This window comes from Phyllostomus discolor, chromosome 3 (assembly GCF_004126475.2).
Source record: "Phyllostomus discolor isolate MPI-MPIP mPhyDis1 chromosome 3, mPhyDis1.pri.v3, whole genome shotgun sequence".
In the NCBI taxonomy this organism is placed as follows: domain Eukaryota; kingdom Metazoa; phylum Chordata; class Mammalia; order Chiroptera; family Phyllostomidae; genus Phyllostomus; species Phyllostomus discolor.
Window position 1 is genome coordinate 132,845,389 of NC_040905.2, and position 18,160 is coordinate 132,863,548.

The window sequence follows — 18,160 nt, forward strand, 5'->3', positions numbered from 1 at the left end:
GCAGCTGTGGGAGTGCCCCTCCATCTGACTCACCTGTCTCAATCCCAAGGGTTAACAGTCTCCTAGGGCTGCCCTCTGGCCCTCATTGGGCCTCACTCCCACCTGCCTGGGTTTTGGTCCTTGCTTTGCTACCACGCTCAATATGACCTTTGGCACTCCCTGCTCTCCCCCTTCACCATACTCAATTTCCTCATCGGTAACTGGGGTAAGTCTCCTCCCCCTTGCAGGGTTACTTCCACCTCCCCACAGTCCTAGGAATGAGCCCCATGGAGGTCCCATCTCTGTCCCTAAACTTAACTGGCTGTGGGACCGGCAGACATGAGAAAGGGGAGGGCAGCTCATTTTTCAAACAAAACGGTATCAGATGTGGGATTTGGTTTTAAAAAAGTATATTTCTGGCAATGGCTTGAGCTTTGCTCAAGAGAGCACAGTGGGGGAGGAGTAGAGGGGAGCCATTCCAGTGGCTTAAAAAACCCCAGATAAGTGTGTGGTGATTAAGTGCGACCATTAGCTCTAATGGGCAATAATTGGCGATGAGAAATAATTTTCTGGGGCACAACTGCCCCTGGTGCCCCCATGTCCCAGCCTCAGTGCAGGGATGGCCAAGGGGCTGATTAATTCCTGGGCTGGAGGAAATGTCAGAGGCACAAAAAGTTTCCAGATTCAAGGGTAATTGAGAGAAGTTATTTCACTTTCCACATCAGGCTGATGAGGGGCCACCCACCTGCCACTGAGGGAGGGGCTGAGCTGTAAGCTGCTTCCTGCCAAAGAACAGAGGAGACTCATGAGGGTTAGAGGGAGGAGGGAGGCGTTCCCACCTGTGTCAGTGCCCACCCATCAACCTGGGCAAGTTCCTGGCAGTTCAGGGCCTCAGTTCCTCACCAGTGGGGCTGAGGATAATACCCTGTGTGAAGGACAGTTGTGGGTCTGACAGCAGAGGAAAGATGGAGGCAATGAGGGCTGAGCCCCCAGCACAGTAAGCCAAAGGTTTGTGGCCCCCACCCCTCCCTCCAGACTTGCTTCCCCCATTAACAGGGTCCAGTCCTTCCCACTCTAAAACCTACAGACAGACCAATACAGGGGCAGACTGTCCAGTTGTCCATGTCTCCCTTCCCCACAAAGCCCACCCAAGACCTCTGCTTGCCTTAGGGCATCTTTGTGGGATTCAGGGAAATCCCCTCTGGTGGGTGCAGCCTCCCTCCAGAGCACTGAGGGTGTACAGAGTGAGCCCCTGTGTGCAGTCCCTCTACAGCCTTTCACCACCCACCTCCCCACCCACCTCCGCACTCCTCCCACTCAGTTTAAACCCAGAAAGGATCTGATCACTTCACATGGCTCAACCCAAAAGCCCCACCTCCATTCCATCTGCCTTCCCACTCTTTTTGCAAAGGCCTGGCCACTCTCTATACCCTGTCCTCACTCCCACTTCCCCAATCCAAAGCACAGCCCTCATCACCATTTCTCCCTTCCCTTTCTCTCTCTGTCTCCCTCTCTCTTGCTCTCTCTCTTTCTTCCTTTCCTTTCTCTCTTGTCTCTCTCCATTTCACAGTGACTATGACCCAGGAGAGGGAGATGAGCATGTTTACTGCCCCGCTGAAGCTTATGTTCTAAGAGGGCTGAGATGAGAGTTGACCAACCTTTGAACTAGATCATCTCAGAGAGGAATAAGCACACAAACATGTCCAAGGGTGGGGAGACAACAAGGTGGATGGTCAGACTTCTCTGAATGAATGCCTGAATGATTAAATGAATGAGTGATTGAGAGGGGGAGATCTAAGATCCCACTGGGGGACCTTAAAGCATAGACTCAAGGTCACCAGGGAGGTGGCTTCATTCAGTAGGAGGATCCTTTACCTGGCTCAGGGCTGCAGTATTCTACCAGGCATAAGGTTGAACTCCCTATCTCAGAATTAATTTGGACAGAGCTTGGAGATTGCAGAGTGGAGTCCTGCTTTGTGAGGGGCTAGGTTGAATGGTCTGTGGGGGATGCTGGCTAAGACTGAGCTGAGGCCCCTGGGCTGACCTCAAACACCCACAGCAGTGTCCCTTGAACATCCCTCCCCGCCATCTGCAGGCCACAGGCTCAGCTCTGAAATTGCAGATGGGGGCTGGAGCCTCAGGACACCCCCACAATTGATCAGCCGTGGCTATTATAGGCCTCTCTAGGTCTTCTGAAAATGAGACTTAGGGTGTCACCAACCTCATGGGACAGGTGTGGGGGGCACCTACAGGAATGACTGGTGCGAAAGTCTCCAATGACTGTAGCTGCTGGCCTATCTAAGAAGATATGAAATGTATGTGGATGGTCTCCAAGTTTCCCCAGGTAGGCTGCCACACAGTGCCTTCTTTTTGTAGTGTCTCTAGGCAGCATGGTGACAGTGACAAGTATGCATGCCACTGCCCAGCACTGTTTCAAGCAAGTAGATATATGTATTTATTCTGCCCCCAGCACCTCTGGGAGGCAGAAACTCTCATGTCACAATTCTATAGATGAGACTGGGAGACAGATGTGGAATGACTCATCACACATTGTCTAAGCCCAGGCACTCAGGTTTCTTATGTATAACCTCACATGTAATATTGCTTGTTGTGGTGGCATTTCTCACTCTATCATTATGCCCTGCCCACAGAGGAGCAGACTAAGGCTCTGGCACATCCCAGTGGGGGGAGAGTGCTATGGAGTGCAGTGGCCCACAGGTGTGTCTGGCCACTGACCTGGCCCCTGCACACACCTGCACAGTGGGCGCCTGTGCGGCGGGAGCTGGCCAGGCATCCAGGGCTTTCAGCAGCTTGTCGGCGGAACATTTGCATGTAATTTGGGAGCAGGTCACATGTGGGAGTCATCAGGCAGAGGAAAGGCTCAATCAGGGCCTAATCACTGTCTGTTTGGAGGGGTCTAGGCCCAAGTGAAAAATGAAAACGGGCCTATTTTGCTTGAGTGACAACCATCAGTGGCCACCTTTGACCTCCCCCTCCCTCGTCTGGGGCTGGGGTCTGCAGGAGCTTTAAAAACCAATCACAATCACAGGGGCTCCTCCCCCTCTCCCTGTGCTCACTGGATCTGGGCTGGCAGAATTCATTCATACATCCCTCCCAACTTCATTTTTTCAATAGCCCAGCATCAGACAGCATTGCCCAGCAGTTAGGGCCCTCTGGAATGGACTCAGTGTTTGAGTCCTGACTATGGCACTTATCAGCCAGAAGACCTTGGACTGTTGGCTGTCAGAGGCTCAGTGTTTTCATCTGTTAAATGGGCACATGTGGCATGATGAGGATAGTGCTTAGTAAATGCTAGGGAGTGTGATGTGGGGTCCCAAGAATGATGCAAGACTGGGGGCTACAGCACTGTGGGCAGCAGACCAGTACATCCCTCTGCCCTCTACCAGGAAGGAGGCTCCTGTGTGTAAGGCACAATGTGGTACCCATTCTATAGAGAAGAAGTCTGCAGCTTGCATGGTGAGTACCACACAGTCTGCCATGAGAACAGGAAGAGGAACTGTGCAGTCTGGGGAGGTAGAGCTGGGAGACCTGAGAGAGGGCAGAAGCGAACACTTCTTCAGGGGGCTGTCCAGGGTAGTGACACTCAGCTAAGGCCCCACTTGCTGGGCACAGAGTTCCTGTCCTTGGTTCAATATGCACTGAAGGTCTCCCTCCAACAGAACTCCTCCAAAAATGGTCTCCTGAGTTCGAGGGCCTGTCAAAGGGCTGCAAGATCCTTCTTTTACTATTTCAGGGCTTGTCCATGGGCAAGCTCCACTAAATGAAGAAATGACTAACAGCAGCCTGAATGTATGAATGAATGAATGAATGAGTGAGTGAGTGAAGGAGAAACATCAGGACATGGTCCCTGTCCTTGCAGCACATGCTCCTGGACAACCCATTTTTTTCCAGGTACCAGGACCAGGCCACTGCTGGGGTGGGAATTGAGTACAGACCGTCTACTAGAACCAACTCAGGGGTGAGCGGTGACAGCCACAGCCTATTAGGAGCAGACTGGGACCACCAGGGGCCCCTGCTATGCATGAGTTCCAGGCAGGCCTGGGCTTCAGGTCCGGCCCTTTCAGGCCTGAGAAATTGCTCTCAGTGGGGCATGGGGCCATGGGGTTGCTACATTAGCGCCTGCCCTGCTCCCTGATGGTGTTTATTGGGATGTGGACAGGCCTCCAGGAAACCGTCTGGCAGGCCCGGATTCAGCAAATGGATTGCCAATTAATCAGCATCTATTTATGAGAACGTTTAAACCATTATTAATGTAGTATAAATACAGAACTGCTGGCGGCCCAGGGCGGGCAGTCCGGTGGGGGCCATCTGCTAGAACAATGCCGTCACATTCCCGGGGCCTGTTCCCTCCCTACCCTCCTGGGCAGGGCCCCCACCCTCACCACCAGGAGCCCCTGCTGCAGGTGACAGCTTCCTCTTGATAGCCCCAAGATGTATGGTAGCCCTGTCAGTCCCATTTCACAGAGTTTTCAGCAGGTATTCACTTAAAATGCTGAACAGTGTCATAAGCATTGAGTCCCCATCACTCAGTCACTTGGCAGAGGTTAGGCAGCAGCCCTGGCCCCTTTGACTGGGTGTGTCTCCACCTGTGGGGAGCACTGGGCAGGTCATCAAGTTGTTCCATATTCTCTTGCCCTCCACCCCCTGCTCTGGACCTACCAACAGTGTCTAGGCCCTGAGTCTGCATCCTTGTATACAGCAGCAGGAAGTGCAAGTGTGGGAGAGAATGGTTGGTATTCCTAACCCCACCCCTCAGTGCAGGCCCAGCTCTCAGGCTTGGGGAATAGCTAAGCCTCCATGCCATCCAGTTACCCTACCTTGTCCCCTCACCTCATTCATACCTTTACTTCTCTTCAGAGATGCCAGCCAGCACTGTCACCTCCTCTCACACTCACACTCTGGGCCTCCAGTGTACTTCCAGACAAGCTGGACTGACTTGTCTCAGAGCTGCATACTGAGCTGAGCACCACAGGCCAGGGCTTGCATGTGGACTAAAGAAGCCCCCAGCATCATTGGGGTAGGACCTCATCACACACTAAGCACCCACAATCCTTCGTCAATATTGCCTCAGTTGGTTTTTATTTGCCATTGTACCCATTTTACAGAAGAGAGACTCTGGCCACAGAAACACAGTGAACCAGGACCACTGCCACTTCCTGGCCCCACCCAAGCCCATGTGGCCATGTCTTCAGAGAAAATCAAAGTGTGGTTTGACCTTAACCTATGTGACTACATATTTCTGTGATTTGTGAGTTTTTATAAACGCTTCCTAGACTTTCCTAATTTCTCCATTTTGTAAGACATTCTTCCTGGTTCTTGCTGAGCACTTGAATTGAGATAAATACACATCTGAGAACTGGGTGTCAAAAAAAAAACATTAGCCTAAGAGGGTTCTCTGCAAAAAGAAAAAAAATTGGCTTTGGTACCAGTTGTTACCCTGCTGGTCTTGGTGTTCTCAAGGACATTTCTTCTCTGGGTAATAGAGGTACTGCTTCACCAGGGCACCTGACAGAATGAAAGCCCACCACTCACCTCCGCCCATGAGAAGGCCAATGGCATGGGCCCCAAAGACATGGTCATGGCCTTCAAAGCTAGGCTCTGAGCCCTAAGCAATGAGGAACCATCCCGCCCATCCCCGACCAGGGCACCATGGGGCATCTGAAGTTCCATCCTAGACCTGCTCTGACACATGGTTGCTGGACATCTGGTTTCTGTGTGTGTATGATGTCTTCACTAGACTCTGTACCCCCAAGAGTGGGGACAGTGTCCTTACCACCTTCATATTCTGGTGCCACAAAGAGACACTAACAAGTGTTAGTTGACCGACTGATCAACAATTTGGGAAACTTTTGTTGACAGTAGCTTCCCTAGGCTCCTGCCCTTTTCCCCTGGTTGTCTGGCCAGCTGACCTCCTCTCCTGTACGCCACCAGCCCCCAGACCAGGCCCCAGGGCTCTGAAGCCTGGAAAAGTCCAAGGAGCCAGGGCTGGCTGTTCTTCACGGAGAGCCTGGACACCCACAAACCCATCTGTCCTACCTACTAGGGTAGGAATGTGAGGCCTTGAGGGGCAGGGTCTTGTCTGTGGTCACTCAGCACCCAGGAGCCTAGGCTTTAGTGTCCTGAGTGCTCTGGAGCCCAGGCCACACCATGCTGCACAAGCATGTGGGAGGGGAGAGAACAAAGAGCAGCATGTGCCCCCATTTCCCGGCCCCGCTCCCCAACCCCCATTAGCCGAGCGAGGCTTGTTTATATTACAGCAAGAATTATTCCAGCCCTAATCAGAGGCCCTGCTAGGTTTCGGCATTCGAGGTATTTCTTTACCCAAGGACACTCTCCAATCCTATAATTTCCATTTCCCCAGACGCCCCTGATTGAAAGCAAACATTTTATATTTGGAAAGGAAAAGGGCTGTGTGCTATTCATAGCCTGGCCAGGCTGTCCGACTTAGGCCCTGGGGGTTCTGGCCTGGCCAAATGGACAGATCTGAGAGGGCAGCAGGGGGTGTGGGCTGGGTTCCTGGGAGGGTGGGGGTTGGAATACCCCAGAGCACCATTTCAAGGGGAAACTGAGGATGAGGGTGAGTTAGGTACAGTGTGAGCGCCTTCCTCCTACTCATCATCTTGCCAGGTAGCTCTCACTGCCTTTTCCAGGTGAGGATGCTGAGCTCCCCCACCCCTATATCCCTCATGGGATGGGGTTGAATACAGTACTAATTAATAGCAGGGGGCCTGTTTTTAGTTACTTGGGGGGACAGAGTCCAACATTTGCCAAAGGTACTTTGAGAAGTGTGTGGTCACAGGGACACTCATCTTCACTTTGGCAATCTCCATCTTTGTCGGTCCCATAAGATTACAATGGATTATAAACAAAAGCTTGTCTGCAATGTTGCAAGAAAAGGCTGGACCTAACTATGATGTTGAATTTACTGCTAGTTCTGGGGGTGTTAAATAGACGAGGAAGGAGGAAGCTCAGCATGCTCTCCACTCACCATGTACCTATATGCCTTTGCTCCTGCTCACAGCTGGGGCCCAGAATTGGCAAGGAAGAAAACAGAGTGGACCTAGGAGGAGTGGATCCCAGAAGCCCACCTACCCTTGCATGCACACACACACACATACTCATTTGCAAACCTACTTCCCTTTCTCTTCTCTTTCTTCCCAGTCATGTTTCCCCTCCCTCCCTTTCTCCCTCTCCCCTCACCCTCTTCCTTTTATTATTTCTCATCTCAAGCTTTATCTCTCTAGGTCTCTTTTGATTTCTGCTCTCCCTTTCTTTCCATTTGTCTCTCTTCCCTTTCTCCTTTCCTCCTGACATCTAATCTCCCTTCACAGCCCTCCTCCTGCTTCCCCCAATGTGCACAACAGCACACACTTTATCTTTTATATCACATTTTTACAATACTTTTTCCATGTTTAACTGTGTTTAGACACACAAATACTTGCCACTGTGTTACAGTTACCTACAGGATTCAGTACAGTAACACAATATACAGGCTTATAGCCTGGAAGCAATAGGCTATACTGTATAGCCTAGGCATGTAGACATGTAGTAGACTATAATATCTAGGTTTGTGTAAGTATACTCTATGATGTTCACACAATGATGAAATCAACTAATGATGTACTTTTTCAGAAAGTATACCTGTCTGTGAACCAAAGCATTGCAGGTTTGATTCCCAGTCAGGGCACATGCCTGAGTTACAGGCCACGGCCCACAGCAACTGCACATTGATGTTTCTCTCTTACTCTCTTTCTCCCTCCCTTCTCTCTCTAAAAATAAATTAATAAAATCTTAAAAAAAGAAAGTATACCTGTTATTAAGCAACACACAACAATTTTTCTTTTACCCCCTTTTTTAAAAAGAGTATTTATTTATTTATTTATTTTAGGGGGAGGGAGGGAGAAAGAGAAGAAGAGAAACATCAATGTGTAGTTGCCTCTCACACACCCACTACTGGGGACCTGGCCTGCAACCCAGGCATGTGCCCTGACTGGGAATCAAACCAGGAACACTTTGGTCCACAGGCCGGTACTCAAGCCACTGAGCCACACCTGGGGCTTTTTTTTTTTTTTTTTTTTTCCACTTTGAATATATTATACTGCTGCCTTCTGGCCTCCACTGTTTCTGATAAGAAGTCAGATGATAATCGTATTTGGGTTCCATTGTACATGACAAGTCATTTTCTCAATGCTGTCAAGATATTCTCTTTGGCTTTCAGCACCTTTACTATGATGTACCTGGGTGTAGATTTCTTCCTGTTTGTCACAATTGGACTTTGTCAAGCTCTATGGATATATAGATTAATGCTTTTCACCAATTGAAAATTTTCAACCATTATTTCTTCTAATATTAATTCCTTTTTCTCCTCTCATTCTAGTATTTTCATTATATATATGTTCATGTGCTTAAAAGTGTCTCACATTTCTCTGTGGCTCTCCTCAATTTTCTTCATTCTATTTTCCCTCTGTTCTTTGAATTACAAAGAACAGGGTCTATTGATCTGTCTTTAAGTTCACCCATTATTTCCTAGTTGAAACGTACTATTTGAACCACTGTAATAAAATTTTTATTTCATTGTTATACTTTTAATTCCAGAATTTTTATTTGATTATTTTTAGTAGTTTCTATGTCTATTGATATTCTCTATTTGATGAAACATTGTCTGCATATCTTCCTTAACTTCTTTTTTAATTATATTTTATTGTTCATGCTATTACAGTTGTCCCAATTTTTCCCCCTTTGCCTCACTCCACACAGCTCCACCCTACTCCCTTAGGCAATTGCCACACTATTGTCTATGTCCATATATGTTCTTTGGTTATTATATTCCCTCTGCTGTACTTTGCATCCCCATGACTATTCTGTAACTACCAATTTGTACTTCTTAATCTCTTCAACTTTACTGCCCATACTCTCAACCCCCTCCTATCTGGCAACTGTCAAAATGTTCTATGTATGATTCTGTTTCTGTTCCGCTTGTTTATTTTTTTTTTAGATTCAATTATTGATAGATACGTACTTATTGCCATTTTATTGTTCATATTCTTTTCTTCTTCCTCTTCCTCTTTCTCTTCTTCTTCTCCCTCTTTTTCATCTTCTTCTTCTGCTTCTGCTTCTTCCTCTTCCTCTCCTCCTTCCTCCCCTCCTCCTCCTTCTTCCTCTCCTCCTTCCCCTCTCCTCCTCCTTCTTTCTCTCCTTCTTCCCCTCTCCGCCTCCTTCTTCTTTTTCTCCTTCCCCCCTCCTCCTCCTTTTCTCTCTCCCTCTCTTCTCCTCCTCCTCCTCCTCCTTCTTTCTTCTTCTTCTTTCTCCTTTTCTCCTTTTCCTTCTCCTTCTCCTCCTTTCCCCTCCTCTTTCTCCTTCCCTTTAACCTAAAGGTTAAAGAAAACCTTTTAACACTTCATTTAATACTGGTTTGGGTGGGCTGGGATGAGAGTAAAAGACAGAAAACTGTACTTGAACAACAATTAAAATAAATTTAAAAAATACTGGTTTGGTGGTGATGAACTCCTTTAGCTTCTTCTCTGGGAAGCACTTTATCTCTCTCCTTCAATACTAAATGATAGCTTTGTTTGGTAGAGTAATCTTGGTTGTAGGTCCTTGCTTTTTGTCACTTCAAATATTTATTGCTAATTCCTTCTAGCTTGCAATGTTTCTTTTGAGAAATCAGCTGACAGTCTTATGGGAGTTTCCTTGTAGGTAACTAACTGCTTTTTCTCTTGCTGGCTATAAGATTCTCTCTTTGTCTTTAACTTTTGGCATTTTCATTATGATGTGTCTTGGTGTGTCCTCTTTGTGTTCATCTTGTTTAGGACTGTCTGTACTTCCTAGACTTATATATCTATTTCCTTCACCAGGTTAGGGAAGTTTTCTGTTATTATATATTTTTTAAGTAGATTTTCAATTTTTTTTCTCTCTCCCTCTCTCATACTTCTCTTTTTGAAACACCCATGATGTGAATGTTGGTCAGTTGAAGTTGTCCCAGGGGCTGTTTGCACTATACTTGTTTTCTTTATTTTTTCTTCTTGCTATTCTGTTTGGGTGTTTTTTGCTTCCTCATATTCCAATCTGCTGATTTGATTCTCACTTCATCCACTCTGCTGTTGATTCCCTGTAAGTTGTTCTTTATTTCAATTACTGTATGCTTTGTTTATGATTGGATCATTTTTTTTGCTGTTGAGGTTCTCACTAAATTCATTGACCACTCTTTTTTTTAGAGATGTGTTTGTTTTATTTTTTCTCTTCAATAATTTTTAATAATTTTAATTTACACATTACATATACTTTCACAAAATGTATCTTGGTAATATTTATTTTTTAGACATTAAAATATTTTTATTGATTATGCTATTACAATTGTCCCATTTCCCACCCCCCATTATTCTCCTACACTTTGCACTCCTACTCCCATCTGCATTCCCCCACCTTAGTTAATTTCCATGGGTTGTACATATAAGTTCTTTGGCTTCTACATTTCCCATACTATTCTTAACCTCCCCCTGTCTATTTTGTATCTACTATTTATGCTTCTTATTCCCTGTACCTTTTGCCCCATTCTCCCTGCCCCTCCCCACTGATAACCCTCGATGTGATCTCCATTTCTGTGATTCTGTTCATATTGTAGTTGCTTGCTTAGTTTGCTTTTGTTTTGTTTTGTTTTGTTTTAGGTTCAGTTGTTGATAGTTGTGAGTTTGTTGTCATTTTACTGATCATAGTTTTTTATCTTCTTTTTTTTTTGATAAGTCCCTTTAACATTTCATATAATGAGGGTTTGGTGATGCTGTACTCCTTTAACTTGACTTTATCTGGGAATCACTTTATCTGCCCTTCCATTCTAAATGATAGCTTTACTGGATAAAGTAATCTTGGATGTAGGTCCTTGCCTCTCACAACTTTGACCTCTTCTTTTCAGCCCCCTTTTGCCTGCAAGGTCTCTTTTGAGAAATCAGCTGATAGTCTTGTGGGAACTCCTTTGTAGGTAACTGTCTCCTTTTCTCTTGCTGCCTTTAAGATTTTCCCCTTATATTTAATCTTGGGTAATGTAATTATGATGCACCTTGGTGTGTCCTTCCTTGGGTCCAACTTCTTTGGGACTCTCTAAGCTTCCTGGACTTCTTGGATGTCTATTTCCTTTGCCATATTGGGGAAGTTTTCCTTCATTATGTTTTCAAATAAGTTTTCAATTCCTTGCTCTTCCTCTTCTTCTGGCACCCCTATGATTTGGATGTTGGAACATTTAAAGTGGTCTTGGAGGTTCCTAAGCCTCTCTTAATTTTTTTTGAATTCTTGTTTCTTCATTCTGTTCCAGCTGAATGTTTATTTCTTCCTCCTGCTCCAAACCATAGATTTGAGTCCCAGTTTTCTTCCCATCACTGTTGGTTTCCTGTGCATTTTCCTTTAATTTACTTTTCATAGCCTTCACTCTTTCCTCTATTTTGTGACCATACTCTACCATTTCTGTGAGCATCCTGAATACCAGTGTTTTGAACTGTGCATCTGATTGGCTATCTCTTCATCATTTGTATTTTTTTCAGGAGCTTTGATTTGTTTTTTCATTTGGGCCATATTTTTTTTTTGTCTTGGCAGGCCTGTTACTTAGTAAGGGGCAGAGCCTTAGGTATTTGCCACAGTGGGGCAACCCATGATGCTGTGTTGTGACATTGTATGTGGGCAAGGAGTCCAAAAGGGAACATGCCCCTTGCTGGACTTTTGGCTAGCATTCAATCACTTCCTCCTCTACCCACAAGCAAATTGGGCCCTTCTGGTGCTGATTCCCATGTGGGTGGTTTTGTATACATTTGAGGGGCCTGTGGGTCTCTTCAACAAACTGTCCTGTGATGCTGGGAGTTTCTCCCCCCACTGTTTTTTCAGTCAGGTTTTGAAGCTTTATTTCCCTGTACTGGAACCTTGGGTTGCACAGTCTGTCTTGCTCTTTAGTTTTTCCTCCTGGTTTATCCATACGCAAGTGTGGGACCACCTGCTCTGCCATCCACCACCTCACTCAGTCTGCAAGCTACTACCTTGCCTGCCCCCATCCTCCAGCCACTGCTTTGTGTGGAATCCTCTCCAGCCAGGCTGCCCATCTCTGTCCCCCCTACTGACTGGTCTGGATGAATGTTTCTTCTTTAACTCCTTGTTTTTAGGCTTCCATACAGTTCGATATTCTGGCAATTCTGTTCTTTTTTTTTTTTTTTTGCTTTTAAATTTGTTGTTGTCCTTCTTTTGGTTGTGGGAAGAGGCACAGTATATCTACCTACAACCTCCATCCTGGCTGAAAGTCCCTCATTGAACATTCTTATAACCAGTGTTTTGAACTCTGCATTAATCAGATTGCTTGCCTCCATTTGTTTAGTTGTTTTTTTTTTTTTTTTTTTTTGGAGTTGTGTTCTTTTCTTTCATTTGGGCTATGTTTCTTTGTCACCTCATTTTGGCAGATTCTCTGTGTTTGTTTCTGTGTATTACATAGAGCCACTATGTCTCCCAGGCTTGGCAGAGTTACCTAATGTAGTAAGTGTTCTATAGGGTCACTATAGGGTGTTCTATAGTGTAGTAAGTGTTCTAGAGGCTATAGTAGCACAGCCTCCCTGATCACCCACGTCAGGTACTCCAGGTGTGCCCACTATGTGGGCTATGTACATCGTCCTCTTGTAGTTGAGCCTTGACTGTTGTTGACACATCCAAAGTTAGCCACCACATGTGTTCTTTCCAGGGCCACCTGGCATAAGCTACAAAGCAATCTGCAGATAACTGTTACTTGTACTGGGCTTGGAGGTGTCCAGGCAAGGCCAGGACTGCTAGTGTTGGGCCTGGGGAAAGAGGTACAGGGACCACTGAAGCCAGGTGCTTCTTGTTTGAGAGAATTTAGGAAAATCTGAAGCAAAGGGCAAGATAAGCCATTCATATGGAGAAGACACTGGAAACAGCTTGGGTGGGCCTGAAAGTTGGGTCGGGTGGGGCCTCATTGATTCATCAGGATGGGGCAAGCAGTGTAAGCCAGATTGATAGAGTCTCAGATATAGTTCCTGCCTGCCAGCTCTGTGGGGGAGGGCTCAGAAAAGGAACAGTGGCCTCTGCTGGCACTTCTGCCTGGGGGAAACCTGCCCCTCAACTCTTACCTTGATGCTGGACAGTTTAGTTTCTCCCTGTATGTCTCTGGTGGCTTTCAATCTGCTGCCCCTGTGCTGGAGCTCAAAGAGTGTGAGTCCATATATGTCCATGTGTGGGCCCTTTAACAGGAACTGCCTTGTACTCCAGAAGTTTCTGTCCCACAATCTCAATACCTGTTGGTTTTTATGTCCAGAAGTTGTGGAGACTTTTCTTCCTGGCACTGGAACCCTGCGAAGGGGGGCCTTGTGTGGGCCTGGGACACCTCACTCCTGAGATATCCCTTCTTATTTTTATCCAGCACACATGGGTACAGTACACATGGGACTAACTTGTTCCATGCTTCCACCCCTCTAACCACCACAATGTGGTTTCTTCTTTAATTCCGCAGTTGTAGGACTTCCTTTTAGCTCAATTTCTGGCATTTGTGAATGATGGTTGCTCTGTAGTTTAGCTGTAATTTTGATGTGGTTGTGCAAGGAGGCAAGCTGTGTTTACCTATGTCACCATCTTGACTGGAAGTTCCCTAATTTCTTGAAGCATGATTTGCTTTAGTTCTTTGAACATTTATAATGGTAACTTTGAATCAGTCTTTGTCTGTTAAATATGACATATGGACCCTCTGGGAACACTTTCTTTTTTCCTTAGTAAAAATATTCCTGTTTCTTTGCACATCATACTTCTTGTTGAAAACTACACATTTTAGGTAATACATTGTAGCAACTTTGGATTGTCCTTCCCCTCCCAGGGGCTTGTTTTTGTTTTGTTGTGTTTTTGGTGACTTGGCTAGACAATTATAGTGATGTCTACTTTCCCCACAGCATGAAGCCATTGCTGTTTCTCCTATAGGGACAAAGACTTGAATATATACACTCTCACCCTGGGATGACAATTGTTTCAGCAGGGTTCTCCTTGACAGTCTCTTTCCGACTTCTCTGTTGGGCTGTCTTCTTCATTTGGTATTACTCTTCATACTTTAGGCAGCACCAGTTACCAAGCAATTGCTTTATAGTTTTTGACAGTGCCCTGGGGCATGCATTTCTCAACTATGTGATACAATTACATTTGGACAAGAGTAGATTTTGAGGCCAGTCTTTGATGTTTACTTTGTCCTTGGGTTGGGGTAAGGGGTGTCTTCTTAGCTATCTCTTTCCCTGGTTCTTTCTGGTAAATTAGATGGCCTATGGTTACCTTGTTTATCTTTTTATTGTTGTTTAAGTACAGTTTTCTGCCTTTTCCCCCATCCCTCCCCACCACACCAGCCCTCCCGACCTCCCTCCCTGATTTCCACCCTCCTTGTTGTTTTCAATATATCCTTTATAATTGTTCCTGTAAACCCTTCACCCTTTCCCCCCATTATCCCCTCCCCTTTCCCTTCTGATCACTGTCAGCCTGTTCTCAATTTCAATGTCTTTGGCTATACTTTGCTTGCTTGTTTGTTTTGTTGTGAATGGGTCAAAAAAAAAAAAAACCCTATGGTACATCCACACAATGGAATTCTATGCAGCAGAGAGAAAGAAGGAGCTCCTACCCTTTGTGGCAGCATGAATGGAACTGGAGAGCATTATGCTAAGTAAAATAAGCTAGGCAATGAAAGACAAATACCATATGATCTCACCATTAACAGGTACATTGTTTATCTTAATACAGAGGAGCTATGGTTTTTGAGAGCAAACTTAGGATCAAACTTCTTCATGTTCTTTTTCAAATAATGTGTTTCTTTGGGGCTCTCTTTTCTTATGGGCTGCCTCTTCTCCTAACAAAGTCTCTGATCCACTATTCTGGGCCCTGGATGGAGCAGTAACCTCTGGTCTTTAGGATTTGCTTTTCTTGGTGTGGCAACTCTGCCTTAAGCAAGGGCAAGGGTGCTTAGGGCCCTTATATTCTTGGTCTTCTTTGCTAGTGTAGAACCTCTGTCTTATAGGTGAGGACCTGGTAGAGGAAGGGAGCTCCTGACCGCTTAGCCACAATCACCAGGAATTCTTTAACTGGGACTTAAGGAGGATTAAAAATGCTGGTGGCCTGCCCTTCTCAGTGAGATATAATAAGGTTTGATTTGGTGCTGAAGGGAAAGGAAGCATCATCTTCTTGGTCACACTCACCCAGGAAACTTCTATTAAGCTGAGGGTGGGGAAGGAGAGAAGGAATGAGTCATGGCTCAAATGCCACAGATTCTTACTGTTTTTACCAAATTTTAGAATATTGTCTTGAATAATGTTTCTTCATTTGTTGTATGCCCTTAGAACAATTTCCAGAACTTTTATCTTTTTTAAAGTACATTTTATTGATTATGCTATTACAGTTGTCTAATTTTTTTCTCCTCTTTATCTTCACACTCATCCTGCATCCCCCTCCATCCTGCATTACTCCCCTTAGTTCATGTTCATGGGTTGTACATATAAGTTCTTTGACTTCTCCATTTCCTGTACTATTTTACCTCCCCCTGCCTATTTTATGCCTACCAATTATGCTTCTTATTCCCTGTAGTTCCCCCCACATTCTCCACCCCCCAATAACCCTCCATGTGATCTCCATTTCTGTGATTCTGTTTCTGTTATAGTTGCTTGCTTACTTTGCTTTTGTTTTTTAGGGTCAGTTGTTGACAGTTGTGAGTTTGTCATTTTACTGTTCATAGTTTTGATCTTTTTCTTAGATAAGTCCCTTTAACATTTCATATACTAAGGGCTTGGTGATGATGAACTCTTTGAACTTGACCTTATCTAAGAAGCACTTTATCTGCCCTTCCATTCTAAATGATAGCTTTGCTGGATAGAGTAATCTTGGATGTAGGTCCTTGCCTTTTGTGACTTTAAATATTTCTTTCTAGCCCCTTCTTGCCTGTTAGGTCCTTTTGAGAAATCAGTTGATAGTCTTGTGGGAACTCCTTTGTAGATAACTGTCTCCTTTTCTCTTGTTGCTTTTAAGATTCTCTCCTTCCCTTTAATCTTGGGTAATGTGATTATGATGTACCTTGGTGTGTGCTTCATTAGGTCCAACTTCTTTGGGACTCTCTGAGCTTCCTGGACTTGCATGTCTAGTTCCTTTGCCAGATTAGGGATGTTTTCCTTCATTATTGCTTCAAATAAGTTTTCTATTTCTTGCTCTTCCTCTTTTCCTTTTGGCACCCCTATGATTTGCATATTGGAATGTTGAAAATGTTCCTAGAGGTTCCCAAGCCTCTCCTCATTTTTGTGAATTCTTGCTTCTTCATTCTGTTCCAGTTGGATGCTTATTTCTTTTTTTTGTTCCAAATTATTGAGTTGAGTCCTGGTTTCCTTCCATTCCTTTTTTATTTTCTGCATATTTTTCTTTATTTCACTTTGCATAGCCTTCACTTTTTTCTCCATTTTGTGACCATACTCACCCAATTCTCTGAGCATCCTGAATACCAGTGTTTTGAACTCTGCATCTGATATGTTCGCCATTTCTTCATTGCTTAGTTCTGTTTTTGGAGTTTTGATCTGTTCTTTCATTTGGGCCATATTTTTTTGTTGTTGTTTTGACATGCCTATTACATTGTAAGGGGTGGAACCTTAGATATTCTCCAGGGTGAGGTAATCCTGTGTTGTGGCAATTTATGTGGGGGAGAGCTCAGAGAGGCAACAATGCCACTTGCTTAGTTCTCAGCTGGATTTTAGTTACTGTCCTAGCTACCTATAAGCAAATTGGGCCCTTCTGGTGCTGATTGCTGGGTGGGCAGGTTATACGTTCTAGGACCCTATGGTCCTCTCCAATGAACTTTCCTGTGAAGCTGGGAGTATTTCCCACTGCCACAATTCCCACAGGTTTTTACATTCAGAGGCTTTGAGGCTTTATTTCCCTGTGCTAGAACCCTGGATTGAGTGGTCTGTCTTACTCCCCAGTTGTTATTCCTGGTTTATCTGCATGCAAATGTGGAACTGCCTGGTTCACCAGCAACCCCCTTGTCTGCCCTGACCCACAGAGCTCACCCAACCTGGTCCTCCAGCCACTGCCTTCCCACAAGTCCTCTCCACAAAGATTCCCAGTCTCTGCCCTCCTACTAGTCTGAATGAATGTTTCTTTTTTAACTCCTTGGTTGTAGGACTTGCATACAGTTTGATTTTTCTGGCAGAGTGGTTATTTTTTGTTTTTGAAATTTATTGTTCTTCTTTTGGTTGTGCGAGGGCACAAAGTGTATGTACTTACACCTCCATCTTGGCCAGAAGCTGGATTGCCTTATTTATTTATTTATTTATTTATTTATTTTGGTGTTGAGTTGTAAGAGTTCTTTATAAATTTTGGATATTAATTTTTAGTTGGATGTATCTTTGGCAAATATATTCTATTTGGTACGTTGTCTTTGTGTTTTGTTGATGGTTTCCTTTGCTGTACAAAACCTTTTTAGTTTGTGTAGTCCTATTTGTTTATTTTTTCTTTTGTTTCCTTTGTCCAAGGAGATATGTCAAAAACAATTGCTAAGAGCAATGTCAGAAAGTTTACTGCCTATGTTTTGTTCTAGGATTGTTATGATCTAATCTTACATTTAATGAAGTCTTTAAACCATTTTGAGTTTATTCTTATACATGATATCAGAAGGCAGTCTAGTTTTGGGGGTTTTTTGCATGTATCTCTCCAATTTTTCTGACACTGTTTATTGACTAGACTATCTTTACCCCATTCTATGCTCTTGTCTCCATTGTCATATGTTAATGGACCATATAAGCATAGGTTTATTTCTGAGATCTCTATTCTGTTCCATTGATCTATGTGTCTGTTATTATACCTGTACCATGCTATTGTGGTTACTATAGCCTTGTAGTATAGTTTGATATCAGGAAGCAGAATATTTCTAACTTTGTTCTTCTTTCTCAAGATTGCTGTGGCTATTTGGGGTCTTTTGTGGTTCCCTATAAATTTTAAAATTTTTCTACTTCTGTGAAAAAAATGACATTGGTATTTTGATAGGGATTGCATTGAATCTATAGACTGCTTCGCGACATATAACCATTTTAATTATGTTAATTCTTTCTATCCATGAGTATAGTATATGCTTACATGTATTTGTATATTTTTCAATTTCTTTCTTCAATGTCATAAT

General features: G+C 44.5%; 1 pseudogene; it reads right to left on the reverse strand.

Moving 5' to 3' along the window:
- The window catches only part of LOC114512524, a 76,224-nt pseudogene extending 70,554 nt beyond the window's left edge, over positions 1–5,670 (reverse strand).
- Positions 5,671–18,160: the final 12,490 nt, after the last annotated feature.